Source organism: Tasmannia lanceolata, unplaced genomic scaffold (assembly GCF_043159265.1).
Source record: "Tasmannia lanceolata isolate RefF3 unplaced genomic scaffold, GAP_Taslan_0.1 ptg000023l, whole genome shotgun sequence".
NCBI classification, from domain to species: Eukaryota; Viridiplantae; Streptophyta; class Magnoliopsida; order Canellales; family Winteraceae; genus Tasmannia; species Tasmannia lanceolata.
Window position 1 is genome coordinate 38017089 of NW_027518700.1, and position 22270 is coordinate 38039358.

Consider the following 22270-nt stretch of genomic DNA (forward strand, 5'->3'; position numbering starts at 1 on the left):
GGTTCAGCCAAATTGCATATATCCACAGGTGAGATCACGATCTTCCTCTAAGAGAAAGAAAAATTTGAAGGTTAAAATTAACTAACCGAAGACCCACAAACCATAATCCTTTTCAGGACTTTTCAACCAAGACCATATGTAAAAACAAAGAGAAAAACCTCTTTTTCTCACACCTCTCACCACTCACCCTCTTATGGTCGTGTAGTTTCTTACTGTCATTCCTAAAGTATTGAATACCTTGGGTGTCTCTCTCATAGTCAAACAAGGAAATCCCTATGACTTAACCTAGACCTAGTGATAGCACACAGCCCCAAGGTAGAGAAGAAACGTGAGTCGATGACAGTTAAGTGAATGAAGGTAATCAACATCAGCAGGAAGAACCAATCAGAGACAAGAGGATTAAGACCAGACCAAGATGGATGAAGGATTACGTGGGTAATTAGGAACAGTCAAAAGCATAGTTAGTTACCTTTTACAATTTTTGTCATTACATGTAAAAAGAGAAAGTAATATGGGATGTTATGGGAATAGCCAGGTGTACCCAAAACTGTTAGTGATAGCCTTTTTGAAGGGTTGGGCACAACGAATGAAATTAGGGAATAACAAACACTTTTTCTCCCTCCTTTCCTTGGTCTTCTCCCTCTCTTTTTTTCTCTCTTCTAGTATGAACTCCAAATTTCAAATCTAGGTTCGTATCATTGGTGCATTCATTGAGTCTTCGCACTCCCCTATCCAGCAATGGCCGACAATACTTAATCTCAGGCAAAGATCGACGATCAATTTAAACAATATCAACAAAAGCTTAATGGGTTACGCCTCCTTCAATCGCAACAACATGAGGAACTGGTGGCCATGATCAAACAGCTAGAGGACAAACCACCGACGAATTAGCTTAAATGACACAACAGCGATGAATACTCTTCCGGCAGCTCTGCGGAGGGAATCGTTTCGATCCAGACGAATTTTATCAAATTCATTCGCATGGATGTTCCGAAGTTCGATGGTACTGATCCAATTGGATGGACTTTCAAGATCAAGCAGTTTTTCGACTATTACGGCACACTAGAAGATCAGCGAATGACCGTTACTTCCTTTCATCAGGAAGGCCCGGCCCTTGCTTGGTTCCAATGGGCGAGATCTAATAACCTTTTACATTCCTGAAAAGGTTCCTGGATGCAATCCACCTCCGTTTTGGACAGTGTCTCTATGAAGACCACAAAGGTGCCCTAGCCAAACTTACCAGACCTCTTCTGTCAAGGATTATCAGAGCCGATTTGAAGAACTCTCTAACAAGGTCAATGGTCTCTCCGAATCATTTCTTGTTAGTTTCTTTATCTCTGATTTGAAACCAAATTTGAAAAGGGAACTCCTGGTTTTACAACCTAGTTCTCTTTTACAAACGATTTCCTTAGCACGAATCTATGAACAAAAATATGATGATCTGAGGAAGTCCTGGAAACCAGCTTGGCCAAAACCAGAGGGAGGGCCAGGCATCCTACTACCACCTTCTATTTCCCAGCTTAAGACACTCCCCGCCCCTCTGAAACAATTATCCATCAGAACTAGGCAATTAACAAAGGAGGAAATGAAACTTAAAAGGGACAAAGGAATCTGCTACTATTGTGATGAGCGGTACAGTCCAGGGCATGATTGTTGTCGACGCTTATCTCATTTGGCTGTTTTAGACGATGAAACAGAGCTTCTAATTGAGGATGACACCACTGATAATCCAATGGCTCAAACCGATGAAATCACTACTGACAATTCTGCTGAAATTAGTTTTCACGCTATGGTGGGACAGCAAAACCCAAGGACTATTCGAGTTATAGGGGTTAGTGCTAATACCTCTATTCATGTTTTGATCGATAGCGGGTCTACCCACAACACTGTTAAGGAGAAGTTAGCTCAATCACTCCATTGGCCTACAATGCCCACCAAACCTTTTAAAGTCTTCATCTGTAATGGTGATTATCTCCTTTGCACAAAACAATGTACTAATGTCAATATTTTCGTCCAGAATCATGAATTTCCATTACAACTTTTTGTCTTACCATTAAGAGGGCCGATGTTGTATTGGGAGTGCAATGGTTAGCAGAGTTGGGTCCGATTCTAACGGACTATAAGGTCTCCACAATGGAATTCACTTGGCAGGGAAAAACCATTAAGATAGTGGGTGAGGCAGAATTAAATCCCTGTCCCTTAAAAGCTAAGCAGTTGAAAGGTCTGTCCAAAACTGATTCCATAGCCTCTTGTTTTCAATCACTCTGTGTTGATAGCTCAGTTGAACAACCCACTCTAAACGAATTTCATAGCATGGAGATTCCCTCAGGTTTACCTCTTCCAATAACTCTTGTTTTGCACCAGTTCTCAAGTGTGTTCCAGGAACCAACTGGACTTCCACCCCGTAGAGACAGAGACATTCAAATTCACTTAGTTCCTGGTTCCAATTCGGTGAATGTTAAACCTTATAGATATCCTCACTTTCAAAAGAACGAAATTGAAAATTTGGTTTGGGAAATGCTTAAAAATGGAATCATTGTCCCAAGCCATAGCCCCTACTCTCCCCCCATTCTTTTAGTCAAGAAAAAAGACAATACATGGCGTTTTTATGTGGATTACAAAGCCCTCAATTCAATTACAATCAAAGAACACTTCCCCATCTCAACCATCGATGAACTTATGGATGAGTTACATGGAGCAATGGTCTTCTCTAAACTTGATTTATGGTCAGGGTATCATCAAATTCGAATGCGAAAGGAAGATTGTGCAAAGACCACTTTCCGAACTCATGAGGGCCACTATGAATTCTTAGTTATGCCCTTCGGTCTAACCAACACACCATCCACCTTCCAAAGTACCATGAATATGATTTTCAAGCCCTTTCTACGGAGGTTTGTCATTGTCTTCTTTGATGACATCTTAATTTACAGTAATTCTATGGCTGACCATGTATCTCACCTTGTTGCATTTTGGAGTGTCTGACTTCTAACCATTGTTCGTTAAATTGAGTAAATGTGAATTCTACCAATCCAATATTTGGGTCATCTAGTTTCTGGCGATGGTGGTCAGTCTGATCCGGTCAAGATTCAAGCAATGCAGGCACGGCCCAAACCTACAAATTTGAAGCAATTACGGGGCTTTCTCAGCCTTACTGGCGATTTCCGGAGATTCATCCAACATTGTGCTACAGTGGCTTCTCCCCTTATCAATCTTCTCGAGAAGGATGCTTTCAGTTGGTCTCCTGAAGCTTAGCTCGCATTCGACAAATTGGAGGCCTTAATGTCACAACTTCCTGTCTTGGCATTGCCAAATTTCTTGCAAGATTTTGTCCTGGAAACAGATGCTCCCAGCATCGCAATTGGCGGTATCCTCATGCAGAATAGACATCCAATTGCTTATTTTAGCAAAGAAATGCCCCAACAATGTCTCTCGCCTCTGCATATGTGAAAGAATTGTATGCAATCACTGAAGCAGTGAGAAAATGGTGCCAGTCATCCAAACACCCGAACAACAACAGTATCTTTGCAAATTACAGGGTTACAACTCTTCAATTGGTTATAAAGCCGGCAAGGACAATCAGGTCGCTGATGCTCTGTCTCGCATCGAAGATATTTTCCCTGTTGACACAAGTCTGTCTGCCTGCCAAATGCAATTAACAGTATCGAGCCCAATTTTTTATATCACCGATCAGCTTCAGAAAGAAAATGTCAGCGACCCCGAATTAATTGAGTTACATAACCAAATTAACAAAGGCATCGCTTCTTCCGAGTTCACGAGAAGGAATGGCATTCTCTTCTATAATCAAAGGTTATTCCTTAGCTCTCAATCCCCTTTACGATTCAAAATCATTTATGAGTTTCACAATACCCCTCAGGGAGGTCACACGGGTGTCTTACGTACAATAAAGAGAATTTCTGCAAGTTTTCACTGGGTCAAAATGATCGCCGATATCAAATAATTCGTGAAAACTTGTCTCATTTGCCAACAGACAAAGTATTCCACCACACCTCCGTTGGGATTGTTAGAACCCTTACCTATTACTAACAGAATATGGGAAGATATAGCCGTGGATTTCATCACTGGATTACCTCCTTGTAATGGATACACCACCATCTTCATCATTGTTGACCGGTTATCAAAGTATGCTCATTTGGGGGCATTACTAACCAGCTTCAATGCTGCTAAAGTGGCTAAACACTTCACCGAGATGGTTGTTAAACTTCATTGAATGCCCAAGTCGATAGTCTCTGACAGGGACCACATTTTTATCAGCAAGTTCTGGTCTGAACTTTTAAAACTAAGTGGCACATCTCTAAACCTTTCATTGGCATACCATCCTCAATCGGATGGTCAATCAGAGGTCTTAAACATCTGTGTGGAGCAATATCTGAGAGCTTTTTCTCAAGACAACCCCAGACAATGGCATGGATATTTACTGTGGGCTGAATACTCCTACAATACTTCATTTCATATTGCCATTCACATGACGCCCTTTGAAGCTATGTATGGTAGACCACCCCCTTTTTTACCAACATATATACCGGGATATTCGCACATTGAGGCTGTTGATACTGAGCTTTGACAAAGAGATGCTCTTTTGGTCCAGCTCAAAACTAATTTGCTTCATGCCAAATTGCTAATGAAATGTATGGCGGATCAAAAGCGACTGGATAAACAATTGGAGATTGGTACATGGGTTCGTCTCAAACTCCAACCTTATAGACAACAGTCAGTAGCTACTAGACACTCCCCAAAATTGAGTAAGAGATTCTATAGTCCTTATCAGATCATTGGGAAGGTGGGCAAAGTCGCTTACAAGCTAAGTTTACCATAAGGCAACAGAATTCATCTCGTTTTTCACATTTCTCTACTTAAACCTTTTTATGGTCCAATACTTCACGCACCTTTCACTCTACCAGCTCAAACTGTTGACAATCAACCACTAATTTCTCCCTTAGCCATTTTAGGGACGCGAACAGTTCTGCAACATGATAAACCTGTCACACAAGTTCGGTCCAGTGGAGTGGGCTGCTACCTGAGGATACCTCTTGGGAAAATGTATCGGACTTACAGTTGGAGTATCCACACCTAAACCTTGAGGACAAGGTTATTTTTCAAGGGGTGGGCAATGATAGCACACATGCCCAAGGTAGAGAAGAAACGCGAGTTGATGGCAGTGAAGTGAATGAAGGTAATCAACATCAGCAGGAAGAACCAATCAGAGACAAGAGGATTAAGAGCAGACCAAGATGGATGAAGGATTACGTGGGTAATTAGGAACAGTCAAAGCATAGCTAGTTACCTTTTACAATTTTTGTCTGTACATGTAAAAAGAGAAAGTAATTGGGTTGTTATGGGAATAGCTAGGTGTACCCAAAACCATTAGTGACAGCCTTTTTAAAGGGTTGGGCACAGCGAATGAAATCAGGTTATAACAAACACTTTTTCTCTCTCCTTCTTTCCTTCGTCTTCTCCCTCTCTTTTTTCTCTCTTCTGGTATGAACTCCATATTTCAGATCTAAGTTCGTATCACCTAGCCCTAGACTTAGCCCTAGAGAAGTTAGGAAAGCTAACACAAAAAGGGATGTCTCCTCTTCCCTACTTAGGAAACAAGACACTTGTAGAGAATATGAAAAGAGTGAAATGGACTAATTAGTGTTTCTTTTATATAGAAAATCATCCATGGATACACTGCAACCCATCTGATTTTTGCAATGCAATTTTTCATATTGGCCCCCAAATGCAATTGGGTTGCAAACAAAACAGAACCTTTGAAACAAAAAAGTTTCCTACTTGGAGGAGAGGCCTATCTTCTCCAAATCAGACAACTCAAAATTATGTTAACCTATTGCATCAACCCAAGTTGTTGTTAGAGAGATTTTCAAAATAAAGTATTTAGAAACTAGTTTTAAAATAAAAAAGAATTTTATTTTGAAAAACTGTTTTTGAAAAGGAAGTAGAAGAGTTGTGGGAACCAAAAGTTTTGTCCGCATTTGAAAATGAAAAAGGTGGAGAGGGGTTAATAAAAACCCTCTCACTTCTCTCTCTTGATTTTGAAGCCATGTGGGCTTTGCAAAAGGTGGGACCATTGGATAGTGTTGGGTATATAATATAACCCTATTATGTTCTCATATAAGCCCAATAAGATAATGGACCTGTGTAGTGGGCCTATTTGGGCTAGAGCCCATTAACCTATTAAAACCCTAGTATATCTCTGTATATAGGGGCTTGAGGCAACAAACTTGGTATTCAAATTAGATACCGTGGGTGTAATACTTCAAGCAACCTCTTGCTTGACCTAAGTACTCTAACAATCTTGAAGCATTAGCAAAAAACCCTAATATTTTTTTTGGAATGTCTCAATCATTATTCTCTCTGAATGATTTGGGCGTGCAATTCTTCTCTTTCATGGGTTAGACGTTTGCCTTCTCTCTCACCACCACAAAGTACCGATTATAGTAGCATCTCTCTACAACAAGAAGGAAGTCTGTCTCTTTATTGAGTTTTTTCTAATGTTGGAAAACAATCACTCGAGTGATCTCACCAAACCTGATGACGCCCAAAATCTGACTACACGAACTAGCTTTGCAGAACCTGTAATCCTGCGCTCACAGAAAAAGCGTCAACGGGCCCGTAGTTGTGGCTCCGGACGGCCACTTCGATACTCAAGTCAGAGACGGGCAATCACAGACCATGGGCGGGGAATGGGAGAGGGCTAAGTCAAGTTACCAGACCAGTTAAGAAGAGAGGGAGAGTCGAATCCCCTTGCTTGAGTGCGTAGTCCCCTATTTATAGGGGTGGTCCTCCATGATCTTGGAGATATCAATCGTGCCTTTGATTTCGCCCACGTGGAGCGTGATGGCAGGAGAATAAGATCGTGAAGATATCAATTATACCCTAGATTTAAAACACGTGGAGCTTGGTAGTTGGCGAATAAACACGTAGAGATACGATTTCCGATGATTCTGGGCGACGATCGCGGATGGTGACTTAGGCGGGATGTTTTGAATTCAAAAGCAGCGCCTTACGTGTAACGGCCGTCCGGATTTCTCGCTTGAGGGCGAGATCCCCGTGATTGTGTTTGATTCCCTTAGTATCTCGGTATCGCTCAAGGGAGAAGTATCAAGGAGGTTCAATCAATGTTCGTTACCGAGTGCTGCTGCGGGGACTGTGTCGATTCAGCTGAGTAATGGAGAAGGGGTTTGAGGTTCGGTGCCGGATATACCGATTTTACCCTTAACATACTGCCCCCCTACTTTCTTGTCCCTTTGTAAGGGTCAAGGAAGTAGCTAAATTTTCAAGTGGTGGGCCGGTGCCGACCTTCTGGAGGTGATGGAGTTGAAGCGTCTTTCTAGGGAATCGGCGGGCGGATTCAATGTCGCGTCATTTAATAGACGTGTCATTCTATCCTTAGGGTTTTTCGGGAAACGGCGAAAACACTTAATTCTCGCCTATTTTTCACATGTTTTTTTTGAAAAACGGGTCGGGCCATTATTTCCTGCTTTATGGGAGATTTCGAAAATATGCGGGACATTAAATCCCGCTCGATTTTTTCGCCTAGTGACCCTTATAAAAGGGGGGGTGAGGGGGAGAGATATCCGTCATCTCTTTCTTTTTCTTTTCCCCCCTTTATCGTTTTTCTGTTAAAAATGTCTCAAGAGGCCGCCGGTGATGATCAACTAGGGGCGATAGTCCCAGTGGTGGAAGTGGAGTCGCTTTCGGACAGAGATGGAAGAAACCCTCCCGTCGCTAGGGAACCGGTGGCCCGTAGAACAAGGAGGTCACAAAGGCTGAAAGGATCGCTGGCGGTGGAGCCTAGTTCACCGGAAACGGTAACTCCGGTGGCGGTGGCTTCTTCATCGGCTGGAGCTGAGGGGGTGAATTGTGGCCCCCAAAGTAAGAAGAAACGGAAGGCGGAGACCCTAGAACATTCAGGTTCCACCGCTCCCAGAGATTTCCTTGCTCCTGGCGACGTTCCCCACTTCGTTGCCAATTATAAGCGGTCCCTGAAGCATACCATGGAGAGGGGACACGGGGTGGCGGATCAACTTCTCCAGCAAGGCTTGGAGGTTCTCTAGCTAAGGGCCAAAGTAGAGAAGTTGGAAATGGAGAACGAGGCCCTGAAGGTGATGCTGCAATGAGTGACCGAAGGTGCCACGAGATCCGGCTCCGCGTCGCCCCGTCTCGAGCCTCATCTGGAGGCAAATTCACCGGAGGAGGACCCTGAAGAAGATCCAGAGGAAGATCTGGAGGAAGATCCGGGCGAATGATGGGACCTTCGGCCAGGACCTTGGCACAGTCGGTTTTGAAGTCTCCTTCCGGGGCAAAGAAGATCGTGCCAAGTGGGTGCCGTGGCGATGCTGAGGTCCAATGTTCGGTAACGCTTGGCAGTTCACCGGACGTATGATACTGAAGCTCCGGGCGTCTACTCTTCACAATTCCCTTCTGTCTTCTTAACTAGCCGTAGTTTAGCACGGCCCCGAATGTATTTTCTTTTTCTTGTATCTGGCCTAGAAGCCCACCTTTTGTAAAGGTTCTTTTACTTGTGAATAAAAGGATTTTTGTCATTTTCTATGTCTCTTTGTCATGTTTGTATTCAATGTCGCCAGTAGCTTGTAGATATACTGTCAACTTAGTATTAATAACAGTCGGAATCGAACATCACGGCTTACGCATCACCGTGCGAAGGACCGTCGTTTCAGTTGGAGTTATGCTTATGGCACAAATGAGCACATTCGGCCCCGGGCGTATTCTGACTTTGGTGTGGATGTAACGTAGTTTGAGTGTATTGCATGATTTTATCAAGCGAGACTCGGTACTGGAGGAGTGTTTGTTGATGCGTTCTGAGGGGTACTTCGAGGAGACACGTGTAACGGTCGTGGTTCTTGGGAAACGATGGTTTGGCACTTTGAACAATGATGACGAAACGGCGTATTAATGACTTTGGTGACTGTGCGCGTGTTACGGGGCGCCACGTGTCACATAACATCAGAGTGACGTGACTTTTGAGTTTTCCCACACGTAGACCTATAAAAGCGGGCCAATTTTTCTTTTTTCTTCCATTTTCTCTTTCTTTCTTTTCTTCCTTTATTTCGACGAGATACTCACGGGTTTTCTGGTGGATCATTTTGCTCTTTCTGCTGGAATCTCCCATTTTGCTTCACTCCTTTGCGTTAATCGGAGATTTGGAAGATTCCAAGTTTTTTCTCGGATTGATTTCCCCTTTCTTTCTAGGTGCTGGTTCGTCTTCTCCGGCGAGCTTCACGGTCTTTTTTCTCCAATTTCACCGGTGCATTTCTCAACCCGAACTTTTCATTTCATTTCTTTAAAGTAGTCATGTCGGAGAATACGGATTCACAAAATCGGTCGATTGAGCTCGTGGGGATGGAAGAATCATCCACTTCTCCCCAAGCCTCACTGGAAACGGAAGCGGAGAGTGTAATGGAACGACCGTCGGAGATGGAAGCGGAGAGCCTTTGGGGTGGCCGTCGGAGATAAGGCCTAAAATTAGGGCCAAGAAAGTTGGTGGTGGCACGACGGTCTCAAGGAGCGGAGGGTCCATGAAGAGGATAGCACCACGGCCAAGAAAGGAGGTAGATCCCATCCTCCCGCTTGAACCCACGGGCGCGGCAAAGTCGGTTCCTAGTGATGCTCTCGTGATCACTGCGTTAGTTGAGGATAGGAGCGATTCACGTTCGGCACCGATGGATGTCCAGGTTAGGTGTGTTGCCAGAGAGTCGGCGGAGCTTCGGAAGCCATACATGCCTCCTAGCAGGGCATATCATCCTGAAGTCGCCATCAGCTCAACATGCATTCTTCAACCTTTAGATCTTAGAAGGTTGCGGGAGAAATATCATATTCTGAATGAATATGAAGTTCGGCTCCCAACCTTCAACGAACGGGCGTGTAGCAGTAGCGCAGAGGGAGAGACAGCCTTCTACAAAGAAGTTATTGAGGCGGGTGTCCGCTTCCCCCTTCATCCGATTCTGATAGACTTTTTTGATTTCTTTGGTCTGGCACCGTCCCAGATTTTTGTAAACGGGTAGAGGTCTTTTGGCGTACATAGTTAAAAGTAAAATGGTGAAAGCCCCCTATCTTTGGATATTATTCGGAAATATTTCCTCATGAAGATGAAAGGGGACTGGGTAGATGTGGCCCAGCGGCGGACACTGATGATCATGGGCGGGGCTTCTTCTTCCATTAAACGGTGGAAGAATGAGTTCTTCTTTATGAAACCGTCTCAAACAGCCGGGTGGCGATTCCCCTTCGATTGGAGAGAGCTCAAAGAGGAGAAGATGGGGTTGAAGTTTTCTCTAGGGACCTTGAGTTAGTTAGTTTTCAATGATGTCGTAGGTAGGGGTGTAGACGTAGGAAATGAGAGGTTCGATGTTCGGGATTTCAAATCCGAACAAGTACTGGTGAAATTTGGTTTGAGCAACGTCGTGTTAGACTCAGAGGACGAGGCTCGGAGCGAAGGTGAGGAAAGGGGCGAGGAATACGGAACAAGTGCTGACGAGAGTCAGTCTGGTGATTCTCTTTTCTGAATTTCTTTTCTGTACTCTTTGCTTGTTTCCTTTTTATTGTGTTGTAATTTGCTTCCTGAATTTATTGCAGAAATGGCAGCACAAGGGTCGGGCGCTAATATTTCTGCTTTGGCCATGGAGGAGGCGAGGAGGTTGAAGGCCGAGGAAGCGGCTCGGCAAAAACAGGACAGAGCCATGAAGCGCCAGGCAGCTAAGGCCGACAAAGGGTCGGCCCTAGCTGTGGGGACTAAGGGTGCCGCATCTCCGGAGAAGTCCATACATAGCAAGCGGCAGGCGAAAATGCTGGAGAAGAGTCCTAGTAAAAAGGGTAAGTCGGCAGAGGAGGAGGGTAAGGGTAAAGGCCAGGTTATGAGCCAGGAGATTTTGCCTGTCGAGGGTTGCGAGGGAACTCAGGCTTATTTTAAACCGGGAGCTCTTCCAAGGGATCAGGCGACCCAACAGGGGTCTTATTTCGACCCTAACTGGAAGGTGGGTATTGAAGATTCTGCCCTTCTCAACCTGAGGGTGGTTGTTGAGATGGCGATGACAAGCGTCTTGCCGAGAGACTCGGTGGATTTGGAGAGAAGTTCGCACTCCGCCTTGGGCGGGGACATGGTCGCTTTGGCGAAGAAGGTGCGTATTTTATTTTTACTTTTCCGAATATCCTTTGGTTCCTGCAAACATTCACCTTTTTTCTTTTTGCCTGTAGTTGTCAGATATTTGTGCTCACGCCTCGCGGCGCATAGACAAGTACCATTCTCTCTATGCTCATCCATCCAAGGAGGTGTTCGAGGATTCCCTAGCGAACGTTCAGGCAAATGCTGAGGTTGAGCTCCAAAAGGTCAAGGACGAACTTGTCCGTGAAAAGGAGATTCATGCTGAACTTGAGGAGACGGCTGAAACGAACGTGGCAGATCCAGTGGTTGCCTCTTCAGAAGTGGAATCCTCTGCGCCGCCTGTCATTGTGCCTTCTACTGGAAAGGATTCGGAGAAGGATGTCTAGGGGCCGGGCCCTTGCAATTCTCCTTTTATTATCATTTTCATGAACTGGTCTGTAAAAACATCATTTTATTTTGGTGTGTGGTTGGAGGGGTTTGTCCTTCGAGGCGATCCTACTTATGGTGGTGCTTTTGAAACACTTATACTTTTTTGCTGGCGATGTCCTTCGAGACGATCCCTACTTATGGTGGTGCTTTTGAGACACTTTTACTTTTTCGCTGGTGATAGTAAATTTTCCTCTGATTCTGGCGATACATTGATTTATTTTTCAAAGTATTTTATAGATAGACTCTTCACCTAGCCTCTTCGGGTATCGGTTCACGGGTCGCATCCTTCAAGTAGATAGACTCTCTACCGGGCCTCTTCGGGCACTGGTTTGTGGGTCATATCTTTCAAGTAGATAGACTCTCTGCTGGGCCTCTTCGGGCACTGGTTTATGGATCATATCTTTCAAGTAGATAGACGCTCTACTGAGCCTCTTGGGGCATCGGTTTATAGGCCGTATCTTTCAAGCAGATAGACGCTCTACCGAGCCTCTTGGGCATCGGTTTATGGGTCGTATCTTTTAAGTAGATAGACGCTCTACCGAGCTTCTTGGGGCATCGGTTTATGGGTCGTATCTTTCAGGAAGATAGACGCTCTACCGAGCCTCTTGGGGCATCGGTTAATGGGCCGTGTCTTTCAGGTAGATAGACACTCTACCGAGCCTCTTGGGGCATCAGTTTATGGGTCGTATCTTTTAAGTAGATAGACGCTCTACCGAGCCTCTTCGGGCATCGGTTTATGGGTCGTATCTTTCAGGTAGATAGATGCTCTACCGAGCCTCTTAGGGCATCGGTTTATGGATCGTATCTTTTAAGTAGATAGACGCTCTACCGAGCCTCTTGGGGCATCGGTTTATGAGTTGTATCTTTCATACTTCGTTCGTAGCTTGTTTCGTTTGGAGATTTGAGATTTGTCGATATTGGGGAGTAATTGCTCTTGCGAATGGAGAATCGAAGAGGAGATTTTATTAATTGGGGAGAATGATTACATGTTTGCAATATCACAAAGACAAAGAATTTCTTCAGATTCGAAATGTGCCAAGTGCGGGGAATGGGGTTGCCCTCTAAATCTTCCAGTTGATATGATCCAGGGTGGAGAGTTCAAGATACGCGGTAGGGTCCCTCCCAGGTGGGAACCAATTTTCCCGAGTTGCGAGGGTCGGAGACTTCGGATCGTCGTAACACCAAGTCACCCATCCTTACTGCTCTCTCCTTCATCCTGCAGTTGTAGTATCGGGCGACTCTGTGTTGATACGCGGCCATCCTGACTCGGGCTTTTTCTCTAGTTTCTTCGATAAGGTTGAGACTGCTTCTGAGGTGGTTGGGATTGGCCCTTTCACTATACGCTTCAAGCCTCGAGAGAGTGGGCTCCAATTTCAACGAGTATGACCGCATCTACTCCAAAGGCGAGGCTGAATGGTGATTCTCCTGTTGCGGTTCTAGGGGTAGTTCGGTAGGCCCACAGGAGACTCGATAATTCGTCGGCCCATAATCCTCGAGCATTTTCTGCGCGTTTCTTCAACCCCTGTAAGAGAGTTCGATTGGTCACTTCCACTTGTCCGTTAGCCTGTGGATGACCGACTGAAGTGAACCACTGGTTGATACCAAGTTTTCCACAAAAATCTTTGATCCTTCGGCTCGCAAATTGGGTCCCGTTGTCGGTCACAAGAGTCCGTGGAATACCGAACCTGCAAATGATGTCATGATAGAAGAAATTTTTTGTCTCTCCGGAAGTAATCTTCTTCACCGCCTTGGCCTCGACCCATTTGGTGAAGTAGTCAATGGCGACGTACATCATTCGGTGTCCCTTAATCGAGTTAGGGAAGGGCCCTAACAAATCCATTCCCGACATAGCGAACGGGGCAGGATTGGAGATGGGTTTGTATGGAACTGCAGAGAGATGAGGTACGGTAGCGAACTTCTGGCATTGCTCGCATTTTCTGACGAAATCAGACGTGTCTTGCTGGAGAGTGGGCCAGAAAATACCTCGGCGAAGGATCTTATGAGCCAATACCTTTCCGCCCAAGTGATCGCCACAGATTCCTTCATGGACTTCCCTCATGGCGAGTTCCGTGGCCGAGGGTCGGAGACATTTCCACAAAGGCCATGAAAAGGATCGCTTGTACAACCCCTGTCCGTCGAGGATGTAATGGGCGGCCTTGGCGACCATGCAGCTAGCTTCTTTTCTATCCGAGGGTGTGACACCGTCTTTCAAGTATTGTACTATAGGATCCATCCAGCTAGGTTCCTCGTTGATTTGCATGATTTCTTCTATTTCAATGCTGGGCTGGGGGAGGATCTCGGTGTAGATGTTTCCTGGCTCAAACCTTCCAGATGAGGCCATTTTGGAGAGAGCGTCGGCGCAGGTATTTAAGTTTCGGGGGATTTGTACTATTTGGAATTCTTCGAAGGTGGAGATTTCCTTCCTTACCTTCTCCATATATTTGATCATTCGCTGAAGCCATTTACTTGGCTGACTACCAATTGGGAATCACTGTGGACTCTTATCCGAACAACTCGTAATTCAGTGGCGAGAACAATTCCCGCAATTAAGGCTTCGTATTCTGTCTCGTTGTTAGAAACTTTGAAATTAAGGTGATAGGAGTACTCAGCAATAAAATTATCTGGTCCTATTATGACTAGACCGGCACCTCTACCCTCACTGTTGGAGGAACCATCCACGTACAACATCCATAGTGGAGTTTGACTCTGCTGGCCGAGAGTCAGCTCTTCAGCTGGGATGCTCGGATCTTCGGGTTCCTCTATCGGTACTGTGCGTTCCACAATAAAATCCGCAAGCACCTGGGATTTGATCGCTGGACGGGGCTTTATTTGGATGTCGAATTTGCCCAATTCAACCGCCCAATTAATTAGACGTCCTGAAGTTTCGTGCTTCTGCAATATCTTCAGGAGAGGTTGGTAGGTGAGTATGGTGATAGGATGAGCTTGAAAATATGGACGAAGTGTCCTTGCAGAGATGACGACAGCGAATGTGACTTTTTCAATCTCCTGGTATCGAGTCTCGGCGTCATGGAGTACTCTACTAACGTAGTAGATAGGTTGCTCCGCTTTCCCTTCCTGCCGAACGAGCATGGAGCTTACTGCAGCGGGCCCCACGGCTAGGTAAAGGTACAAGTCTTCCCCCGGTACCGGCTTTGAGAGCAAGGGAAGCTCTTGGAGATATAACTTCAGCTGGTCGAAGGACGTCTGACATTCTTCCGTCCATCCAAAGTCTTTCATGCTTCGGAGAGTTCTAAAGAAGGGCAGGTACCTTTTGGCAGATTTTGACATGAACCTGCTGAGGGCTGCGATCCTACCGGTGAGTCTTTGTACATCTTTGGCTTCCTTTGGTGCCGTCATCTCTAATAGTGCTTTTATCTTTTCTGGATTGGCTTCGATACTTCGCTGGCTCACCATGAAGCCAAGGAATTTCCTGGAGGTAACCAAAAGCACACTTGGCTGGGTTCAGTTTCATTTGGTTTCGCCGGAGTACAGCGAAAGCTTCTTCGAGGTCGACGATGTGGTTCTGTGTTTCGAGGTTTTTGACGATCTTGTCGTCGACATATACTTCCATGTTCTTCCCAATTTGTTCGGCGAAAATCTTATTGACGAGACGTTGGTACATGGTGCCAGCATTTTTGAGGCCAAATGGCATAACTTCATAACAAAAAATCCTTGATCGGAGACGAAGGAAGTTTTTGGAATGTCGGGGCCGTACATCTGAATCTGGTTGTATCCGGAGAAGGCATCCATGGAGCTTAACATCTCATGCCCGACGGTGGCGTCGATGAGGTGATCGATCCTCGGTAGCGGATAACAATCCTTGGGACATACTTTGTTGAGGTCCGTGAAATCAATGCAGATTCGCCATTTACCGTTGGATTTCTTGACCATCACAACGTTGGCGAGCCACTCCGGCTAGCGAATCTCTCTGATGAATTTGGCATCAAGGAGCTTATCTACTTCTTCTTTGATGTGCTTTTGTCTTTCGGCGGCGAAGTTGCGTTTCTTTTGTTTCACGGGTTTGGAGTTTGGATCCACATTCAGTTTGTGGACCGCAACATCGGAGGGGATTCCCTACATATCGAAGGCAGACCAGGCGAAGACATTCGAGTTAATCTTTAAGAAATTGACAAGGTCAGTTTTAAGCTTACCGGAGAGCAGAGAGCCTATTTGGACGGTTAGTTCCACCGGGGAACAGGGGAATTTTCTTGAGTTCTTCAACCGGTTCCCCCTGCTTTACCTCAATTCGAGGATCGGTACCGCCTATGGAGAAGGTTTCTTTGGCGGCCTTTTTCTTTTTCAACAGGCCGGCGTAGCACTCGCGGGCCTTCTCTTGGTCGCCGATAACCTCTCCCACACCAAGTTTGGTGGGAAACTTTATTTTCAAGTGGGCAGTGGTTTCAGTTCATTTAGCGCCGGTCTTCCGATGATTCCATTGTAAGTTGAAGGTACACAGACTATTACAAAAGTCTGCATGATGGTGCGTTGGTTTGGGTGAGTGCCAAATGTTACGGGAGTTTGATTTTCCCTCGTACTTTGACTTCTCCTCCGGAGAATCTGAAGATGGACCAGTCAACGGGCTCCAGCCTATCACTACTAATATCCATTTCGGCGAAGGCTTTTTGATGGAGAACATTCACCCCATATTACAGTTGGCGATGTTGAGTCGGACTACCATAGCGTCATCGTGCTATCGATCTATCTTTCCATAGTCTGCTTCGGTGAAGGTGATAGGCACACTGGTGCTTGGGTCAGCTCTTACCTTCTTAGGGGAGTTTTGTATGGAGTTGACCTATCCCGCGTAAAGAGCGCGCCCTTCGTCTGTTGGCCCTCCGGATGCCGGGCCTCCGTAGATGGTGTCAATATTTCTAATGATCTTTGGCGCCTCCTCCTGGTCCGGGGCTCTTTGCCGACTACTTTCAGCTTGGTGGTTTGGTGAGCGATGATGTTCATCCGGTCGGTGAACTTCGGATCAGGGGCGCTGCTAGTTCCTTGGGGGATTTTGAAGGTAATGGTCAATCCTTCCTAGTCCCGCAAGCCTTTCAATTTCGTTCTTCAAATGATAGCAATTGTAGGTGGTGTGCCCATGATCTTGGTGGAAAAGACAATATTTGTTAGAGCTTTTACCTTTCCCCGCATTTCTCATCTTTCTGGGCCATCATACGGGTTCTCTATCACGGATTTCATACAAGATGTTTGAGATGGTGTTGTTCAGTGGAGTGTAGTTGACCCTGTCAAATTGGGGATTTGGGGCGCAACGACTCTATCGATCGTTATGCCTCGCATGCTTTCGATTCGATAGCGCCCTAGAGTCGTCTCTTCGCTTCTCAGTTCCTCGGGTGTTCTCCAACTCCCTTTCCATGGCGAATGATTCCTCATTGTTGATGTATCTGTTCGCAGTAGCCATGAGTTCTCGGAGGTCACGAGGGGGATTCACATTCAAGGCGACCTTCATGTCTCTATCTCTGATGGCATGACGGATTGCGGTGCGAACCATATCAAAGTTTGGTTCGTTAATTTGGTGGAGTTCCACTCGGAACGAACCGATGAACTTCCGTAACGTTTCGTCCTTTCCTTGCCGCAGGGCCAAGAGAGCGTCGGCAGGTTTCTTTCGGGGCCGACTGTTAATGAAGTAAGTGACAAACTCCTTTCCAAGTTCATGGAATGACTCGATGGAGTTGGGCCACAATCGACTGAACCAATTGCTAGCGTCTTTCTTCAGGTAGGCGGAAAAGGCTTTGCACATCGTCGCGTCGGAAGCATTTCTTATTATCATCGCGCGGAGGTAGGTTCGGAGAAACTCAAGAGGGTCTGATGACCCATCATAGAGATCCAACCGAGGCATGTCCAAATCTGTGGCGATGACGACATTGGCGATTCTCGGAGTGAACGGGGAAGCAATCTCGCTATCCCATTCCGCCAGGAGTTCTGGATCACACGGTGTCTTCATTTGCTGTTGAAGTTCTCTTATCTGATGCTGGAGTTTAGCCATGATGGCGGGGCTTGCTTCTGTTTGGATATTTTTCGTTGGGCTTCTTATTTGCGAAGGTATCTGATTCTCATTTCGGTGAGTGTAGACACCCCATTTTGACCATGCCCTTCACCTTTCAATTTTATGCAAAACCCCATCAAATGAATAAATTAGGGTCCCAAACTTTACCCTAAGCTAGCTTAGGGTCTCATCTAGGTCCCTGCAAAATTTCGTTAGAATCCGAGCGCGTTTGCCTAGCGATCGAGCCGAGGCGGTGTCGTAGTGTAAACCAGAAAAGGGGGTGAATTTATCCTGAGGGGGGGGCGAATTTATCCTGGAAAGGACCCGGCCTGGGGCAGAAAAGACACGATTTCTTCGCGCGCCTCATCAAATTTTCCGTCATCCGCGCGCCCATTAAAATGGGTAGTGCCAATATCAATACCCCCATCTTACCTATAAAAATAAATAAAAATTCATTTAGAAGGGATTCTCTCCATTTTTCTAAACTTCAGCAGAGAGAGGGAGAGAAAGCAAGAGAGGGAGAAAATCCTTGTTGAAACACTAGCACTTCGTGCTTCTTCTCCGACAGAAATCCGCCTGAATCCGGTCAAGCTCCGGTTGTTCAAGATATTGTCATCTCCTCCACATTCTCTACACTCCTAATAGTCCTTAAACCCTAACCTTGAAATTCTAGTTCTTTTCAAGCCCTAAATCTGTCATAGAAAACCTTAGATCCATAATTAAAACAGCAGATCTAAAATCTTTGATTCGAAACCCTACATTTGCCTTCTTCTTCGTCAAAACCTCTAAGATCCAATCAAAACTCTATTGTTTTTAGTCTAGATCTTTGTAAATATGAGAGAATAAGAGAAATTACAGAAATAGAGAGATCTATGAGAATGAGAGTTTCAGAGAGGGAAGAATTCCAAAAAGATAGAGAGGAACTTGTGTTAAAGGAGATCGAACGACCTAATAAAAATCAGTGAAGAAAGAAAGAGAAGCTGAGGAGAGGGATTGAAGAAGATCAATAGATTTTAGGAGTTCTGAAAGAAATCCGAAGGAGAAGAAAGAAAAATCAGGTTTGCTCTGTTGGAATTTCGATTGAGCATCGATTTATGTGGATTTCGTCTTTAATAGAAAGGAAAATCGTTGAATTGAGGTAATATCCTTTATTCTCTTTGTTGAATTTTTGAGAAGGTATTTTATTTCATATTTGATGAATATCTGCCTGGATTTGTTTAATTCATGCTCAGATTTATTGAACATAAGCTCTGATTTGTTAAATATACTCGGCTATGTTGAATGCATGCTTAAATTTGTTAAATGTTTGTATAGTTTTGTTGAATACAAACTCAGAACTGCTGGTTATGTGTTGAAAGAGTATTTAGAACTATTGAATGCATAATGAAGCCCTGATGAGATTGGATGAATCCATAAGTAGGTCACTTAAATACGTGATTGTTACACGTTAGCTCATGAGTTTTGATTTTGATTGGTATTTGTGTTTGAAGTTTAATGGAAAGCAAAGAAATTGAAATATGATGGAGAACGGGTTCAAGAAAAATATAAGAAATCAGAGCTATATGTTATACACCTACTGTTTTGTGAAGTGGATGTAATGAATTCTTAATGAAGTTTTCATAGGGGAGGGTTTCCATTTTGTCTTAGGTTTGAATTGTGAGAATCAAAGTGAGGTAATCTCTTTATGGAATTTTAGATATATCATATGGCTGGTTGAAGTGTGTTATAAGGTGTATAAATGATCGCGGGATATTGGATTAGCAAGAATCATTTCATCAAATGATTTCCATTGAAAAATTTTGAGTTTGTCCATGTAGAAAAATCACATAGTATGTTCTGTTGAGTTAATATTGCAAGGGGTTCTCATGTCTGTTAAAACCCATCATAATTCAAGTCATTGCAGCTCCTACATACCTTTGATTGCGGCAGCCTTTTTTTTTTACTTTAATATTTGCAGCCCACTCATTTCACTTTAATATTTGCAGCTCTACACTTGTAAATCAGTCCCTGCTTTTAGCATTTCAGCCCATGGTTGTACTCCCTGTTTTAGTACATTTCAGCCCATGAATTAGCTTATGTTTCAACCCTTGTTTTGATACAGTTCAACCCCTGAATCAGCCCTGTTTTTATCACAATACAGTCCATGGCGATACTCCTTGTTTTCATGTAAACTCAGTCCATGTTTGGCCCCAGTTTTGGCACAATTCTGTCCATCATTTAGCCTCAGTTTTTGCGCAAATCTGTCCCTGTTTAGCACAATTTCTATCCACCAAATCTGCCCCCTGTTTGGCACAAGTTCTGTCCACCAATTCAGCCCTCATTTTGTTGGCTGAGCATGATGATATCCATGGCAGCCACTTCTTCATTTTGGTAATGACAGCACTTACACTCTTGGTGCTAACAGCCCATGGCCCTTTACAATGGCAGCCCCACCTTGTTTTGGCATGCGCAGCCCCACATTGTTTTAATATGTGTTGCCCCGCCTTGTTTAGCATGTGCAGCCCCCACCTTGTTTTGGCATGCGCAGCCCCCGCCTTGTTTAACATGTGCAGCCCCCGCCTTGTAACAAGTTTAGCCCTCATTTCAGCCCTGTTTTACATAGGTTCAGCCCCCGTTTTAGCCCCTACTTTGGAATATCTGTATAACCACATTTTGATGATTCATGCGCTCCTCTTTCCCTTCCATCCTTTTGATTGACATGTGAGAATGATAGAGATGTTGGAGTTTCAACTAATGGAAGCCCTTGCACACCTTGGTGTTGTTTCTCATCATTATGTTTTAAATACAATTTGATCAATATTTTCCACTCAAATATATGTTTACTATTTCATTTTTATGGAATCAGTAGCTCATGGAAGCTTTGGATGATATGTATTAAAAATAAAAAAAAAATAAAAAAAATTGTACATGCTTGCTGTCCGGTTTTGAGTTTGCTCATTTTCGACCTCAAACGCTGAAAACTTTTAAAAACAAACATCATCAATCTTGTAGATCTCGTCGAGCCGGTCAGTTCGACATATGGCGGCCCTAATTTAGCCAAAAGACGAGAGAGTTATGCCCGTTTAAAGTTTTCAGCCCATAACGTTTGTCAAGTTTTTTTTTAGAAATTTTCGTGTCGAGTAACTTTTGGGTTGCTTCTGATCGGAATTGTTCGAAACTGTCAACTGGAAAAGTGTTCGTTATAATATCTTCTAAAACTGTCTTATTGAGCAAATGTTTCCATAAATGCTTTTTAATATGTCAAAAACGACTTGCAAGCTTTAGTTTTTCTGAAAAAACTGTCATTTCTGCAACAGCAGCTTGTTGGCCATTTTTAGGCTATTCCAGATCTGTTTCGTCCGAAGCCATACAAATAAAAAATGTTCTTCACAAGATTTCCTAATACTTTGTCCTTGAGTGAATTTTTCCAGAAGCGATGTTTTAAGTGTCAAAAATGAGCCCGAACTTTTAGTTAAAACACTAATATGTCTTTTAATGGCGATGGATCGGAAGAGGCCATTTTCCGGCCACTTCTGGTTAGATCCAAACGAAATGGTCAACTGAGAGAATGTCATTCATGCTGAGATCTACAATTTTGATTAGTAGAGTTTTTGATGGTTTTGATGTTTGAGGGGTCTAAAAGTCAGTGTAAAGTTGCATTTTTCACATTATATGACATAACTGTGCCATTTCTTGAAAATCATGAACAATATGAGCTCTATTCAATTTTAATGAGTGTTTGGGATGTTTTGAGCTTGGTAGCAAGTTTTAAATCATATATTGAATCATTCCCATGATTTGTTTGGCATTTTTGACCATTTTTGGTGAAAATTACATGTTTGTGGACCCCGATCCGGGAGAGAGGTGGGGGACGAGCCCCCAGCGGCCTCTTAGGATCATCCATGTGAATGGAGAGCTCTACCAAGGAACTCTCGAAACGAATGTCACCCTTAAAATAATTTTAAAAACCATGTCAAGAGGCACTAATTTCCTCCATCAGGATTTCCGTCATGGTTATTACCCCCTTCGGATTGCTTAGTCTTAATGCCCCTAGTTTAGAAAGGTGTCAAAGTAAGTCTCACTGACATTACTTGGATTCCAAGATCCTGCCCTGTGTAGTGATTGTTTCTCCATCTTTTCGATTTCACTCTTCCCAAGAAGTCACAACTATTGTTCTTCCATGTTTTCGGTCTAACAGACCACTTTTCTCAACTCTTGCTTGGACTACTCGCACTCGAATTTTGGAATTCTTCATAACTGAGGAACTCTTCTTTTATCTCATCAGCTCACTATTTATGGAAAATCCTTGCCTCTGACTAGATTGCCTTCTTGAGTTTTCAATCTATCAGACCGCTATCCTCACTTTGCATAAGCCAACTCCTTTAGTTGTAGACTTAGCAAGAAAATGGTTCTCACTTTTCTCTAGGCCGCCCTTTCGAGTTTTCAACCTAGCGGGTCTTCAGACTCTCGTTCTTTTCTTTTCTTTCTGTTTTTTTTTCATTCGCCTTGAACCTTTGCTTGTTTCACCAGAAGAACTTTCTAGGTGGGCTTGGGTTCAAAAGGGTTAGATATCAAAAGTTCAAACGATTTGGACCGAATCTGGTCTCACCAGACTACCTACGTACCCCAAAAATGGAGGATCAGGTCCGCGTAGTTCGCTTTGGGGTTTACAAAGAATGGTTTAGCTTTTAAGCTTCAAAATTTTAAAAGGGGAATGATTTAGCTTTTAT

At 44.1% G+C, this 22270-nt stretch overlaps 1 long non-coding RNA gene across 1 annotated transcript; it reads left to right on the forward strand.

Moving 5' to 3' along the window:
• Nucleotides 1-326: 326 nt before the first annotated feature.
• On the forward strand, nt 327-5360 carry LOC143856488 (uncharacterized). The gene is made up of 2 exons (XR_013238225.1): nt 327-2891; nt 3050-5360. It is a non-coding gene; the product is annotated as an uncharacterized LOC143856488 (long non-coding RNA).
• Nucleotides 5361-22270: the final 16910 nt, after the last annotated feature.